This window comes from Triticum urartu, chromosome 4, assembly GCF_003073215.2.
Source record: "Triticum urartu cultivar G1812 chromosome 4, Tu2.1, whole genome shotgun sequence".
Taxonomy (NCBI): domain Eukaryota; kingdom Viridiplantae; phylum Streptophyta; class Magnoliopsida; order Poales; family Poaceae; genus Triticum; species Triticum urartu.
In genome coordinates, this window is record NC_053025.1 from 58,121,232 (window position 1) to 58,138,511 (window position 17,280).

Here is a 17,280-nt window from a genome sequence, read left to right on the forward strand (position 1 = left end):
TATAATTTTAAATTTCGGCGAAGCCCCTGGTGTTCGGAAGGCCGAATTCAGGGCGCGATACACGCCTGTAAGCCGGACGGAGCCAGCCCCTTGCCCTAAGCGGCATAAGTCCTTAGGGACTCGAAAAACCTCGCCGAACAGCGACCAGTCTCTTGCCTTATCATGACAGTCAGTTTTAGCTTTCTCTATTGAGGTGCTCGGCCCGGCAGAACCGGGGCACAATCACAGTAGTTCTCCTAGCGCTACCTTAGCCGATGGAGCGGAACGTAAGGTACCAAAACATAGGAGCCGGGCAAACCCAACATTTGACCAAAGACATGATTCGGAGCTGATGCATATAATGCTATAAGTTCGGGGTGCCGCACTTGTGAAAGTGTTTGGACTTTTCACACCATACTGTGGGTACATAAGCCCCTGGTGCATTGGCCGTACCAGAGTGTACGGTTGCTAGGCGTCATTAATGAGCACATAGATATGTATACATATAACAAAAATGCGATAATAGTCGTAATGTCATGCATTGTATATTAAAAAATTGCATTAAAGCAGAGTGATACAGATAGTGTAATGAGCAAAAGAGTAGGACTATGTCCCTTCCAAGGGTGAGCTGAGGAATTATATGAAATTTGTAGTCCACCTAGGAATTCCGTAGTTGTCGGCCTCCTTGGTTGCTGTATCATGTGTTCGGCAATAGAGCTGCCGGACAGTGTTTCCAGAGATTGAAGTCATGAAAGAAAAAGAAAAATAACCAAATGGGAAGCCCCTGGTGTGGTTTAGGCCGCGTTTTGGGGCGTGCCGTGGTTGTGCCTCCCCCTCCCCATCTGTGCCCATGGTATTTTTAATGCGTAATTATGTACGCGCGACACGAACAACGTCGTTGGGCTGGGATTGGAGTGGCCGTCGTATTGCTACGCGAGCTCAGATCGCGCCAGGCGGTCTATTTCCGATTGCCCTGAGCGCACTTGAAGGTGTCCGGGCATTGAAACGCCGAACTGGTAGATTGCCTTGAGAGGCTGCTTTGTGCTTCTGCTGTGAGGGCCGCGGTGTGCTCCTCTGTTCGGAGAGAGCGCTCTGTGTTTCCATTGACTGTAATAACTCCGCGAGGTCCTGGCATCTTGAGCTTGAGGTATGCATAATGTGGTACCGCATTGAATCTAGCGAATGCGGTTCGACCGAGCAGCGCGTGATAACCACTGCGGAACGGGACTATATCAAATATTAACTCTTCGCTTCGGAAGTTATCCGGGGATCCGAAGACCACTTCCAGTGTAATTGAGCCTGTGCAGTGGGCCTCTACGCCTGGAATGACGCCTTTAAAGGTCGTCTTTGTGGGTTTGATCCTTGAGGGGTCTATACCCATTTTGCACACTATGTCCTGATAAAGCAGGTTCAGGCTGCTGCCGCCGTCCATGAGGACTCGAGTGAGGTGAAATCCGTCGATGATTGGGTCTAGGACCAGTGCGGCGAATCCGCCGTGAAGGATACTGGTGGGGTGGTCCCTGCGATCGAAGGTGATCGGATAGGAGGACCAAGGGTTGAACTTTGGGGCGACTGGCTCCAACGCATATACGTCCCTGAGCGCACGCTTCCGCTCCCTCTTGGGGATGTGGGTTGCGTATATCATGTTCACCGTCCGCACTTGCGGGGGAAACCTCTTCTGTCCTCCCGTGTGCGGCTGCCGAGGTTCTTCCTCGTCATCGCTATGCGGCCCCTTGTCCTTGTTTTCGGCAATTAACTTACCGGCCTGCTTGAACACCCAACAATCCCTGTTGGTGTGATTGGCTAGTTTGTCTGGGGTGCCGTGTATTTGACACGAGCGATCGAGTATACGGTCCAAACTGGACGGACCCGGCGTACTTTGTTTGAATGGCTTTTTCCACTGACCGGGTTTAGAGCCTTTGAATCCGGCATTGACTGCCGTATCCTCAATACTTTCGCCGTTAATGCGGCGCTTATGCTTGTTGCGACGTGACCTACTGTTGCCGTCCTTGGTATCTGAGGTACCATGGTTCTTTGATATGTTGTTACTGCGAGCCAACCAGCTGTCTTCTCCCATGCAAAAGCGGGTCATGAGTGTCGTGAGGGCTGCCATAGATTTCGGCTTTTCCTGACCAAGGTGCCGGGCTAGCCACTCGTCTCGGATGTTGTGCTTGAAAGCCGCTAAGGCCTCCGCATCCGGACAGTCAATGATTTGATTTTTCTTTGTAAGGAACCAAGTCCAGAATTGCCTTGCCGACTCTTCTGGCTGCTGAATTATGTGGCTCAAGTCATCGGCGTCTGGAGGTCGCACATAAGTGCCCTGAAAGTTGTCGACGAATGCGGCTTCCAGATCTTCCCAACAGCTAATGGAGTCCGCTGGCAAGCTATTAAGCCAATGTCATGCTGGACCTTTGAGTTTTAGTAGGAGGTACTTGATGGCATGTAAGTCATCACCGCGGGCCATGTGGATGTGGAGGAGGAAGTCCTCAATCCATACCGCGGGATCTGTTGTGTCGTCGTATGATTCAATGTTTACAGGTTTGAAACCTTCTGGGAATTGATGTTCCATTACTTCGTCTGTGAAGCATAAGGGGTGTGCGGCGCCTCTGTATTGGGCTATATCGCGACGCAGCTCGTATGGGTCCTGCCCGCAGTGTTCGGCCCGGCCGGATTTGCTTTTACTGTATCCGGCGTGACGTTTACCGTCTCGTAGAGTTGTGCACCCTCGTGATCCGTAGATCGATCTTGAATGCTTTTCTTTGTCCTCCAATATGTCTCGCAGGTCTGGCGTATCTCCCCATGCCTTTTTATTTTGATGGCATTGGGGTGGAGGCTGAGCTTTTGGCAGAAATGCCTCTCTATCGTGGCCACGAGGTGGCCGATCAGCCGTATCACACTTCTTCCTCCAGTCGGGGTAGTAACCTGCGCCTTGGGTAACTCTTGGAGGGACGCTCGAGTTTATATTCCTCGGCTGCGAGGACTTCAGTCCATTTGTCAGCTAGCAGATCTTGATCAACTTGAAGCTGCTACTGCTTTTTCTTCAGGCTATTTGTCGTGGCCATAAGCCTGCGCTTGAAGCGCTCTTGTTCGACGGGATCCTCTGGTACGGCGAATTCATCGTCGCCGAGGCTTGCCTCGTCTTCGGAGGGGGGCATGTAATTGTCATCCTCCTCCTCTCCGCCAGCCGCTCTCTCAGGAGAGCTGGCTCCTTCATCCTCCTGATCTAAATCTTGCTGGAGGGGATTTTTGTTGTCTTCGGCGCTATCCGGAGTGTTATATTCTCCTGTGCCGGTATCACCACTTTTGCTTTGGCGGGACTTAGAGCGGCGTCGCTGACATCGGCGCTTGGGTTGCTTCTTGGAGGGGTCATCCTCCGCTATCTCGTCGCCGTTGCCTTCATTGGGTGTATCCACCATGTATATGTCGTACGACGAGGTGGCCTTCCGGTGCCCTATAGGTGCTGGCTCATGTTCGTCTCCTACATTGTCGTCCATACCGTCGATGTCTTCGGAGTCGAAGTTGAGCATGTCGGTTAAATCATCGACAGTGGCTACAAAGTGGGTGGTGGGTGGGCGTCGAATTTCTTCGTCGTCCGTATCCCAGTCCTGTTGGCCATGATCCGACCAGGGCTCTCCCGACAAAGAGAGAGACCTTAGTGAATTCAGAATGTCGCCGAAGGGCGAGTGCTGAAAGATATCCGCAGCGGTGAATTCCATGATCCGCGCCCAGTCGGATTCGATTGGCAAGGGCGCGGATGGTTCGGGGTCCGGAGGAGAGTCCGGCACCTTGGAGTCACGGGCTGCGCAAAGGATTATGCTGGTGTTCGGCTCGATCGCCGTTGAGACTGCAGCCCCTGAGGTGGTGTCTAGCCACCCGTCCTCGATTACTGCGGCTGACTCCGAGCTAAGGGTCGGAGCTGATGCGGGCGTGGCCTCTGGGGTACCGTCCGATGGTAGAGCTAGGTCATACCCATCGCGACAGTGCGGCGCGCCCGGCTGTGGCTCAAATCCGTTGAAGATCAAGTCCCCATGGAAGTTGGCCGTGTAATTCAAACTTCCAAATCTGACCTGATGGCCAGGGGCGTAGCTTTCAATCTGCTCCAGATGGCCAAGCGAATTAGCCCGCAGTGCAAAGCCGCCGAATACGAAGATCTGTCCGGGGAGAAAAGTCTCACCCTGGACCGCATCGCTATCGATGATAGTAGGAGCCATCAAGCCTAATAGCGACGACACAGAGGAACTCTCAATGAAATTACCAATGTCGGTGTCAAAACCGGCAGATCTCGGGTAGGGGGTCCCGAACTATGCGTCTAGGCTAGATGGTAACAGGAGGCAAGGGACACGAAGTTTTACCCAGGTTTGGGCCCTCTTGATGGAGGTAAAACCCCACGTCCTGCTTGATTAATATTGAAGATATGGGTGTTACAAGAGTAGATCTACCACGAGATCAGAGAGGCTAAACCCTAGAAACTAGCCTACGGTATGATTGTATGTTGTGATTGTTGTCCTACGGACTAAAACCCTCCGGTTTATATAGACATCGGAAAGGGTTAGGGTTACACAAGGTCGGTTACAAAGGAGGAGATATCCATATACGTATTGCCTAGCTTGCCTTCCACGCCAAGTAGAGTCCCATCCGGACAAGAGACGAAGTCTTCAATCTTGTATCTTCATAGTCTAACAGTCCGGCTAATGGAGATAGTCCGGCTGTCCGGAGACCCCCTATTCCAGGACTCCCTCAACCGCGATCTACACCAACACCTCCGCCGTCTTCACCAACATCTCCATCACCTTCCCCCCTCTATCTACAGCGGTCCCCTCTCTCGCAACCCATGGAGATGAGGAACCTCCTAAAACCCTCGATGCTCAATATGTGAAAAATATTATGTACCACTTTGATAATCCTGAGAAAACCTCATTCAATTTGGTAATGGGAGTAACGTTGGATCAACGTGAATACTTTAGGGATTATCGCTTAACACAAAAAGGGAAACTATTATGTGATCAAATTTATATATTGAAGTGGTATGCTCAGCAAGTATGCTTGAGTTATGATTATACTTGCTGCTCTAGGATGAAGGCTCCACACCTTCCCTTTTCATGCAAATTTAATGATAATGAAACCTTAGCTTCTTATGCTAATGGTATATATGATTACTATGATGTGGAACAAATAGAAGAATTTGTTGCTTTTAAGGGTGCTTATGAAATTGAATCTTTGTTTGAAAAGAATGAAGATTTTGATGATGATGTTTATAGGCCTGAAAATTTAGCTATCCTAAAATATTGCTATGAAAATTATGAATATAATCCCTATATTAATCCGCTTATTGAGAAAGTCTCCGCTGTCCAAGAAGAGACTAATATTTCGCAGGAATCTATGGAAGAAGAAGTTGATGAAACTGTGAGCTCATTGGATGAAAAGATGAGGAGGAGAGCGAAGAACAAAAGGAGGAAGAGCGGATTGATCACCCGTGCCCACCTTCTAATGAGAGTATCTCTTCAACTCATACATTGTTTAATTCCCCTTCATGCTTACCGAAGGATGAATGCTATGATAATTGTGATGATCCCGTTGATTCTTTTGAAATATCCCTTTTTGATGATGCTTGCTATGCTTGTGGCCAAGATGCCAATATGAATTATGCTTATGGAGATGAACTTGCTATAGTTCCTTATGTTAAACATGAAATTGTTGCTATTGCACCCACGCATGATAGTCCTATTATATTTTTGAATTCTCCCAATTACACTATATCGAAGAAGTTTACCCTTATTAAGGATTATATTGATCGGTTGCGTTTTACTATTACACATGATGATCTTGATAGATATAATATGCATGTGCTTGCTGCTCCTACTTGCAATTATTATGAGAGAGGAACTATATCTTCACCTCTCTATGTTTCCAATACAACAAAATTACAAGAAACTGTTTATACTATGCATTGGCCTTTACTATGTGTGCATGAATTGTTCTTTTATGACATGTCGATGCATAGGAAGAGAGTTAGACTTCGTTGTTGCATGATATATATTACTTTGTGCTCACTACTAAATTACAAATCATTGTTATTTAAAATTGGCTTTGATATACCTTGGGATCTGGGTGGATTCACTACTTGAGCACTATATGCCTAGCTTAATGGCTTTAAAGAAAGCGCTGCCAGGGAGACAACCCGAAAGTTTTAGAGAGTCATTTATTTCTTTTGAGTGCTTTTATATAGTTTAAAAACAAAAAAATAAAGAGGGGAACCCAAATTTTTTTTCAACAAATATAATTATCCACTTGTACAATTCCATTGTATTATAAAAATAATGTGCCAAGGTTTGCCTTTAGGATGTTTACATTTGCTTGATGGTCTGTACGGTGTAGGACAGAAACTTTGGCTGTAGTGCGCGATTTTACATTTTTAGCTGGAACGTCAAATGCTTCTGATTATTTTTGCTATGTCTTTCTATACAAATTTTTTATTTTTCCTAATTTTGGAAGAATTTTTCAAGTATCAGAAGTATGGTGAATGTTCAGATTATTATAGACTGTTCTGTTTTAGACAGATTCTGTTTTTGATGCATAGTTTGCTTGTTTTGATGAAACTATCAATTTATATCAGTGGATTAAGCCATGAAAAAGTTATATTATATTAGACACAGTGCAAAAACAAAATATGAATTGGTTTGCAATAGTACTTAGAGTAGTGATTTGCTTTATTATACTAACGGATCTTACCGAGTTTTCTGTTGAAGTTTTGTGTGGATGAAGTGTTCGATGATCGAGAAGGTCTCAATGTGAGAAGAAGGAAGAGAGGCAAGAGCTCAAGCTTGGGGATGCCCGAGGCACCCCAAGTAAATATTCAAGGAGACTCAAGCATCTAAGCTGGGGGATGCCCCGGAAGGCATCCCCTCTTTCTTCAACAAGTATCGGTATGTTTTCGGATTCGTTTCGTTCATGCGATATGTGCAATCTTGGAGCGTCTTTTTGCATTACTTTTCATTTTTCTTTTATGCACCATGCTGGTATGAGATAGTCCTTGGTTGATTTATAGAATTCTCTTTGCGCTTCACTTATATCTTTTGAGTATGGATTTTTAGAATGCTTCATGTGCTTCACTTATATCATTTGAAGTTTGGATTGCTTGTTTCTCTTTACATAGAAAACCGTTGTTTGTAGAATGCTCTTTTGCTTCACTTATAATTGTTAGAGCGTGGGCATATCTTTTGTAGAAAGAATTGAACTCTCTTGATTCACTTATATCTATTTAGAGAGATGACAGGAACTGGTCATTCACATGGTTAGTCATAAAATCCTACATAAACTTGTAGATCGCTGAATATGATATGTTTGATTCCTTGCAATAGTTTTGCGATATAAAGATGGTGATATTAGAGTCATGCTAGTGGGTAGTTGTGGATTGTAGAAATACTTGTGTTGAAGTTTGTGATTCCCGTAGCATGCACGTATGGTGAACCGCTATGTGATGAAGTCGGAGCATGATGTATTTATTGATTGTCTTCCTTATGAGTGGCGGTCGGGGACGAGCGATGGTCTTTTCCAACCAATCTATCCCCCTAGGAGCATGCGCATAGTACTTTGTTTCGATAAATAATAGATTTTTGCAATAAGTATGTGAGTTCTTTATGACTAATGTTGAGTCCATGGATTATACGCACTCTCACCCTTCCACCATTGCTAGCCTCTCTAGTACCGCGCAACTTTCGCCGGTACCATAAACCCACCATATACCTTCCTCAAAACCGCCACCATACCTACCTATCATGGCATTTCCATAGCCATTCCGAGATATATTGCCATGCAACTTCCATCATCATCATATACATGACTTGAGCATTCATTGTCATATTACTTTGCATGATCGTAAGATAGCTAGCATGATGTTTTCATGGCTTTTTCGTTCTTTTTTGGATGTCATTGCTACGCTAGATCATTGCACATCCCGGTACACCGCCGGAGGCATTCATATAGAGTCATATCTTTGTTCTAGTATCGAGTTGTAATATTGAGTTGTAAGTAAATAAAAGTGTGATGATCATCATTATTAGAGCATTGCCCCAGTGAGGAAAGGATGATGGAGACTATGATTCCCCCATAAGTCGGGATGAGACTCCGGACTTTACAAAAAAATAAAAGAGGCCAAAGAAGCCTAAATAAAAAAAGAGGCCAAAGAAGCCCACCAAAAAAATGAGAGAAAAAGAGAGAAGGGGAATGTTACTATCCTTTTACCACACTTGTGCTTCAGAGTAGCACCATGTTCTTCTTATAGAGAGTCTCTTGAGTTATCACTTTCATATACTAGTGGGAATTTTCATTATAGAACTTGGCTTGTATATTCCGATGATGGGCTTCCTCAAATGCCCGAGGTCTTCATGAGCAAGCAAGTTGGGATGCACACCCACTTAGTTTCTAGTTTGAGCTTTCATACACTTATAGCTCTTAGTGCATCCGTTGCATGGCAATCCCTACTCACTCACATTGATATCTATTGATGGGCATGTCCACAGCCTGTTAATATGCCTAGTTGATGTGAGACTATCTTCTCCTTTTTGTCTCCTCCACCATCATATTCTATTCCACCTATAGTGCTATGTCCATGGCTCACGCTCATTTATTGCGTGAAAGTTGAAAAGGTTTGAGAACGTCAAAAGTATGAAACAATTGCTTGGCTTGTCATCGGGTTGTGCATGATTTGAATATTTTGTGTGGTGAAGATGGAGCATAGCCAGACTATATGACTTTGTAGGGATAACTTTCTTTGGCCATGTTATTTTGAAAAGACATGATTGCTTTATTAGTATGCTTGAAGTATTATTTTCTTAATGTCAAATGATAGACTATTGCTTTGAATCACTCGTGTCTTAATATTCATGCCATGATTAAACATATGATCAAGATTATGCTAGGTAGCATTCCACATCAAAAATTATCTTTTTTATCATTTACCTACTCGAGGATGAGCAGGAATTAAGCTTGGGGATGCTGATACGTCTCTGTCGTATCTATAATTTTGATTGTTCCATGCCAATATTCTACAATTTTCATATACTTATGGCAACTTTTTATACTATTTTTGGGAATAACGTATTGATCCAGTGCCCAGTGCTAGTTCATGTCTGTTGCATGTTTTTGGTTTCATAGGATATCCATATCAAACGGAATCCAAACGGGATGAAAACGGACGGAGCTTATTTTTGGAATATTTGGAAAATTCCGGAAGAAAATCAACGCGAGATGGTACCCGAGGTGGCCACGAGGTAGGGGGCACGCCTGCCCCCCTGGGCGCGCCCTGACCCTTGTGGGCCACCCGTAAGGCGGTTGATGCCATTCTTCGGCCGCAAGAAAGCTAATTTTCGGGAAAAAAAACCACGGCGAAGGTTTCGATCCAATCGGAGTTACGGATATCCATATATATACGAAACGGTGAAAGGGCAGCACACCAGAACGCAGAAACAGAGAGAGACAGAGAGACAGATCCAATCTCGGAGGGGCTCTCGCCCCTCCCATGACATGGAGGCCAAGGACCAGAGGGGAAACCCTTCTCCCATCTAGGGAGGAGGTCAAGGAAGAAGAAGACGAAGGGGCCCCCTCTCCCCTTCTCTTCCGGTGGCGCCGGAACGCTGCCGTGGCCATCATCATCATCACCGCGATCTACACCAACACCTCCGCCGTCTTCACCAACATCTCCATCACCTTCCCCCCTCTATCTACAGCGGTCCACTCTCCCGCAACCCGCTGTACCCTCTACTTGAACATGGTGCTTTATGCTTCATATTATTATCCAATGATGTGTTGCCATCCTATGATGTCTGAGTAGATTTTCGTTGTCCTATCGGTGGTTGATGAATTGCTATGATTGATTTAATTTGCTTGTGGTTATGTTACTGTCCTTTGGTTCCCATCATATGAGAGCGCGCGTGGATCACACCATAGGGTTAGTTGTATGTTGATAGGACTATGTATTGGAGGGCAAGGGTGACATAAGCTTCAGCCTAGCATAGAAATTGATGCATACAGGATTGAAGGGGGACCAATATATCTTAATGCTATGGTTGGGTTTTACCTTAATGAGCATTAGTAGTTGCGGATGCTTGCTAATAGTTCCAATCATAAGTGCATAGAATTCCAAGTCAGGGATGACATGCTAGCAGTGGCCTCTCCCACATAATAGTTGTTATCGGTCTAGTAAAGTAGTCAATTGCTTAGGGGCAATTTCGCAACTCCTACCACCACTTTTCCACACTCTCTATATTTACTTTATTGTTTATTAATCTAAACAGCCCCTACTTTTTATTTATGTGCTCTTTATTATCTTGCGAACCTATCCAATAACACCTACAAAGTACTTCTAGTTTCATACTTGTTCTAGGTAAAGCGAACGTCAAGCGTGCGTAGAGTTGTATCGGTGGTCAATAGAACTTGATGGAATATTTGTTCTACCTTTAGCTCTTCGTTGGGTTCGACACTCTTACTTATCGAAAACTGTTGCGATCCCCTATACTTGTGGGTTATCAAGACCTTTTTCTAGCGCCGTTGCCGGGGAGTTATAGCATGGGGTGAATATTCTCGTGTTTGCTTGTTTGCTTTATCACTAAGTAATTTTTATTTGCTGTCCTTAGTTGTTCTCTATCTTTAGTTATGAATATGGAACACGAAATACCAAAAAAATTAGGTGTACTTGCTACTCATGGAGATGAGGAACCTCCTAAAACCCTCGATGCTCAATATGTGAAAAATATTATGTACCACTTTGATAATCCTGAGAAAACCTCATTCAATTTGGTAATGGGAGTAATGTTGGATCAACGTGAATACTTTAGGGATTATCGCTTAACACAAAAAGGGAAACTATTATGTGATCAAATTTATATATTGAAGTGGTATGCTCAGCAAGTATGCTTGAGTTATGATTATACTTGTTGCTCTAGGATGAAGGCTCCACACCTTCCCTTTTCATGCAAATTTAATGATAATGAAACCTTAGCTTCTTATGCTAATGGTATATATGATTACTATGATGTGGAACAATTAGAAGAATTTGTTGCTTTTAAGGGTGCTTATGAAATTGAATCTTTGTTTGAAAAGAATGAAGCTTTTGATGATGATGTTTATAGGCCTGAAAATTTAGCTATCCTAAAATATTGCTATGATAATTATGAATATAATTCCTATATTAATGCTCTTATTGAGAAAGTCTCCGCTGTCCAAGAAGAGACTAATATTTTGCAGGAATCTATGGAAGAAGAAGTTGATGAAACTATGAGCTCATTGGATGAAAAAGATGAGGAGGAGAGCGAAGAACAAAAGGAGGAAGAGCGGATTGATCACCCGTGCCCACCTTCTAATGAGAGTATCTCTTCAACTCATACATTGTTTAATTCCCCTTCATGCTTACCGATGGATGAATGCTATGATAATTGCTATGATCCCGTTGATTCTTTTGAAATATCCCTTTTTGATGATGCTTGCTATGCTTGTGGCCAAGATGCCAATATGAATTATGCTTATGGAGATGAACTTGCTATAGTTCCTTATGTTAAACATGAAATTGTTGCTATTGCACCCACGCATGATAGTCCTATTATCTTTTTGAATTCTCCCAATTACACTATATCGGAGAAGTTTACCCTTATTAAGGATTATATTGATCGGTTGCGTTTTACTAAGAGAACCAAGCACACCAAGAGACGCTTCAACTCCATCTGGGATCAAGTCCAAGTGGGAGACATAGAGATTTGCAAAATACATACGGATCTGAATGTTGCAGACCCGTTAACTAAGCCTCTTCCACGAGCAAAACATGATCAACACCAAGGCTCCATGGGTGTTAGAATCATTATTGTGTAATCTAGATTATTGACTCTAGTGCAAGTGGGAGACTGAAGGAAATATGCCCTAGAGGCAATAATAAAGTTATTATTTATTTCCTTATATCATGATAAATGTTTATTATTCATGCTAGAATTGTATTAACCGGAAACATAATACTTGTGTGAATACATAGACAAACAGAGTGTCACTAGTATGCCTCTACTTGCCTAGCTCGTTGATCAAAGATGGTTATGTTTCCTATCCATAGACATGAGTTGTCATTTGATTAACGGGATCACATCATTAGGAGAATGATGTGATTGACTTGACCCATTCCGTTAGCTTAGCACTTGATCGTTTAGTATTTTGCTATTGCTTTCTTCATGACTTATACAAGTTCGTATGACTATGAGATTATGCAACTCCCGTTTACCGGAGGAACACTTTGTGTGCTACCAAACGTCACAATGTAACTGGGTGATTATAAAGGTGCTCTACAGGTGTCTCCGAAGGTACTTGTTGGGTTGGCGTATTTCGAGATTAGGATTTGTCACTCCGATTGTCGGAGAGGTATCTCTGGGCCCACTCGGTAATGCACATCACTATAAGCCTTGCAAGCATTGTAACTAATGAGTTAGTTGCCGGATGATGTATTACGGAACGAGTAAAGAGACTTGCCGGTAACGAGATTGAACTAGGTATTGAGATACCGACGATCGAATCTCGGGCAAGTAACATACCGATGACAAAGGGAACAACGTATGTTGTTATGCGGTTTGACCGATAAAGATCTTCGTAGAATATGTGGGAGCCAATATAAGCATCCAGGTTCCACTATTGGTTATTGACCGGAGACGTGTCTCGGTCATGTCTACATAGTTCTCGAACCCGTAGGGTCCGCACGCTTAAAGTTCGATGACGGTTATATTATGAGTTTATGTGTTTTGATGTACCGAAGGTAATTCGGAGTCCCGTATGTGATCACAGACATGACGAGGAGTCTTGAAATGGCCGAGACATAAAGATCGATATATTGGACGACTATATTTGGACACCGGAATGGTTTCGGGTGAGATTGGGATAATACCGGAGCACCGGGAGGTTATCGGAACCCCCCGGGAGGTATATGGGCCTTAATGGGCTTTAGTGGAAAGGAGGGGAAAGGAGCAAGGGAGGGGGCACGCCCCTCCCCAAGCCCAATCCGAATTGGGAGGCCCCCCTTTCCTTCCTCCCTCCTTCCTCTTCCTTCCTTCTTCCTATCCAAATAGGAAAAGGAGGAGTCCTACTCCCGGTGGGAGTAGGACTGCCCCCTTGGGCGCGCCTCCTCCCCTTGGCCGGCCCTCTCCTCCCCCCTTTTATATACGGAGGAGGGGGGCACCCCATAGACACAACAATTGATCTCTTGGATCTCTTAGCCGTGTGCGGTTTCCCCCTCCACCATAATCCACCTCGATAATATCGTAGCGGTGCTTAGGCGAAGCCCTGCGACGGTAGCAACATCATCATCGTCACCACGCCGTCGTGCTGACGGAACTCTCCCTCAAAGCTCGGCTGGATCGGAGTTCGAGGGACGTCATCGAGTTGAACGTGTGCATAACTCGGAGGTGCCGTGCGTTCGGTACTTGATCGGTCGGATCGTGAAGACGTACGCCTACATCAATCGCGGTGTGCTAAAACTTCCGCTTTCGATCTATGAGGGTACGTGGACACACTCTCCCCTCTCGCTGCTATGCATCACCATGATCTTGCGTGTGTGTAGGATTTTTTTTTTAAATTACTACGTTCCCCAACAACAACAACGCTGTGGAGGGAAACGGTGGTGGTGGTTGTTCTGCGATGATAGAGCTAGAGGAACGAGTTGCTGTGAGGGAGTGAGAGGAACGAGCCGCCGTGCTGGGTGCAGTGAGAACAAAGCTGTTTCTCAACTACTTTTATATAGAATAGATGAGAAACGAGCAGCTTATGCGATGAGATACGGTTGTTATGCTATGCTGACCTAGAATTCATCATTAGAGAATAGAGCCACAAGTTACAAATTGAAGCTACTGTAAAAAATCAGATAAGAGACCCTTGCCTGATTTTTTTTACGAGGAACCCTAGCCTAATCTTAAACGGAGGTCTTACGGATATTACACGAAGAGATACCAAAGAATATAAATTAATAGATAGCCCATAAAATCGAATCGTAGCGACACGGCATATATGGAGGGAGGCTAACAGCTACAAAGAATCATTCCTCAATAACAACAAAAACTACTAAGAAGTGGGCATAAAGCGCCGCTAGGCAAGCAGGACACAAGAACCGAAGGTGCTGATCAAGCGGTCAACTGAGGTCAGTCCTGCTGTTTTCCGAGCGCTCTTCAAAATAGCAACAGAAACAAAATTTTGTACACTCGGTTAGTCGAGTGTTTTACATATCATCCCTCTATTAAAGATTTGTCGCGGGTCGTCCACAAGGTTCAAGCAATCGCCGCAAAATCAATCCAAACTATTCGTCTATCTCTTCCCCAGGTCCCCATTAGAAGATGGTGTAAATTAGCAAACCCCATGATGTTCCAGGTATAGCCCATGGTCTACCTAGTGACGCTCCAAATGAATCTTACTACAACGCATCTAAATAGGACATGGTCACAAATTTCATCTTGGGCACACCAAGTGCACTTGCCGTCTCCTGGCTTTTCTTTTGATCACTTGATTACCACCCAGAATTTGGTTCCTCGCAACTTGCCAAAGTTCTTTTTGAAGGAATCTTCATCTTCTAGATATCCATCACCTCACCTTGTGTTTCGGTCTTGAAAATTTCTCCGTATAGGGATCCCGTGGAGAATTGGCCCAAAGGTTCCAACCTCCAAAAAGTCTCGTCATCCTCGTTGCTTAACCTCACCCCATCTAGCTTGTCCCGGAGGAAGTCCCAATCCACCACTTTCAAGGGCCAAAACGGTTACTGAAACAATGGAGTGCATATGTCGTCTACCCTGACCTCCGCGACTTGTGCTTGTATTGTGCGTAATGACAAAGAGTTGTCGGAATCTATCTCTAAGGAGCCCCTCCCCTATCCACTGTTCAACCTCCTCTATCCTTTACTTCAAATTTGATGTCCTGAAGCTAATTATTTAGATCATTGCTCTCTATATATACATCGTCAAATTACATAGCAAGTGAAGTGGATTTTGATTATTTTCCGATTGTTGCAGTTTATCTTTTCTAAACTTGCGAAATATGTTATTCATTATATATATAATATAATTAGGGAAAAAATGGCCCGTGGCAAAGCCTGGGCAGTCTACTAGTGAAATATAGCAGTACAATTATTTGGTTACACAAGGAAGGATCAGAACCCGAATGCATTGGAAGTGCTGAGAGAGCTGTTTTGATTCACAGCAGCCCTTTGCTCCTTGACCCGTGTTTCCTGCTCCTCATAGCTCGTGTAAAACCGCTGGATGTCGGAGGTGTCACAGTGACCGAGCCCGAACAGCATCCCGTTGTACCCCACCATCCGCTCGGCGAACGCCGGCTCTCTCGTCAGCGCAAGGAAGCCGCGGAGGAGCGCGTCCGGCGTTCCGGACTTGGCGGCCGCCAGCAGCGGAGGCTCCTCCCCGGACAGGGTCCGCCACTCGGCCAGAAACCTGAGGTCGTACAGCTCCGGAAAGAAAGTCCGCGAGCTCCGGATGAGCTGCCGGCGGTCGGTGGTTCTACGCACGAGGAGGGGGTTCTGGAAGCAGTCCAGCAGGTGGAGGATGTCCTCGGCGCCGTCGGAGGTCACCCAGGTGACACGGCTGTTGTAGATGGCGCAGCACTCGGTGAGAGCCCCGGCGAGGCGGGAGCGGTCGGCGCGGCGGACCGAGGCCTCCTCCACGCCCAGCTCCGCCAGGAAGCGTTCGTCCTCGGCGCGCGGCACGCCCAGGTGGAAACGCCAGATGCGGCCCAGATGTGGCCGTCGCGGTCGAGGAGCGCGAGGGACATCTGGAAGAATCGCGCGGCTCGGACCCTGGCGTGGAGGCAGTCGCAGCTGTAGTCCAAGGCGTAGCGGAACGGGACCCGGTCGGTGATGCGGTAGACGCCGTCGGCGCCGGCGTGGAGGCTAGGGGTCCGCGGGGCACGGGGCATGACCGGGCGGGACGGGACGTCGTAGGACGTGGCCATGACTGCGACGGGGAATTCCAGTTCCCTGAAGAGGTCGGAGATGCGAGCCAGCTCCGCCTCCTCGTTATGGGCCCAGACCTCCACGACGCGCGCCCTGCCGGCACAGGCTTTTGGCGGTGGCGGCGGCGACATGTAGTTCTTCCGGCGTGCAACTAGGTCCTGAGATGTCTACTATCTATCAGAGGAGGTTTACCTTCCTGGCGATATGATTTGAGATTTTATACACACTACCCATACGTGCTCTGTGCGGATCCGAAACGTATTCAAATTTTATTTTATTTTTGGCAAGCGTGCGAGAGCCGGAGGGAGGGTTCTCTTCCTAAGCTCGATCCCTAATTTTTTTTCTGATAATAAAGAAACTCGATCTCTGCTTGAGTTGGCTAATTTTAACATGGCCCTCTTGCCTCCAATGGTAAGAAGTTAAGAATCAATTAGACCACGCCTAATGAAATCAACTGCTCAAATTTATTATATACTCTTATATCTCTATTTTGTTTCAAGGTGTGCATTCATAGGGAATTTGTTCATGGGGTATGCCTGTGTGTAGTTTTTATTTGACATACGTGTGCATGTCGGACCTGGCACTCTTGAAGGCGCATCGTAATTAAGGACATAGACTTTCACAAATTCTGAGTGCCTTCATATATCTGGTCCTTGAAAGATGACCCCCGACACTCTGTGCGTACAAATCGGATCTCTCAAAAGCCTATGATCGCGTTGATTGGGAGTTTCTGGATAAGGACTTGCTCAAATGTGGCTTTCTCTAAGACGTGGATTTCTCGTATCATGGTGTATGTTTTCTCAGTAAAATATTATGTGAAGTTTAATGTGAACCATGGGCCATGGGGGGTGTGGTCAGCCTCTATTGCCCCGGATGTTGGATAACCCTGGCCGGCCAAAGAAGGACACGGGCAATACATGTTGGGCTAACACTCCTGTCATGCACCGAGCATGACCATTCATTTACCACAAGACTTTTTATGTTCGCGTGAGACAATCACATCATGCGTCCAGGTACGAACTTGTTTTTGCCCGGCCTTCCCTTAAATGCTCACATACTCCGCTTCATCCCGATCTGTCAACGACCGGTAAGCACAGATCAGGTGGGTACCCGAGCGATGATGCATCCGACCGTCGTGAGACTCCAACGTTGGACCTGGTGCATCCAACGCGATGCTCTTCACTCTGCTCATTTGGCAACAACAATCCTTTTTGTAATCCCACTAGACACCCACCACGTCAGATGGCCTGAGCAAAATTAGCTACTCGGCCATCAGAGCCGATCATCCAACATGGCCACCGGCATGGGAAAAAATGGTCGGCCGCAGCCCCAAT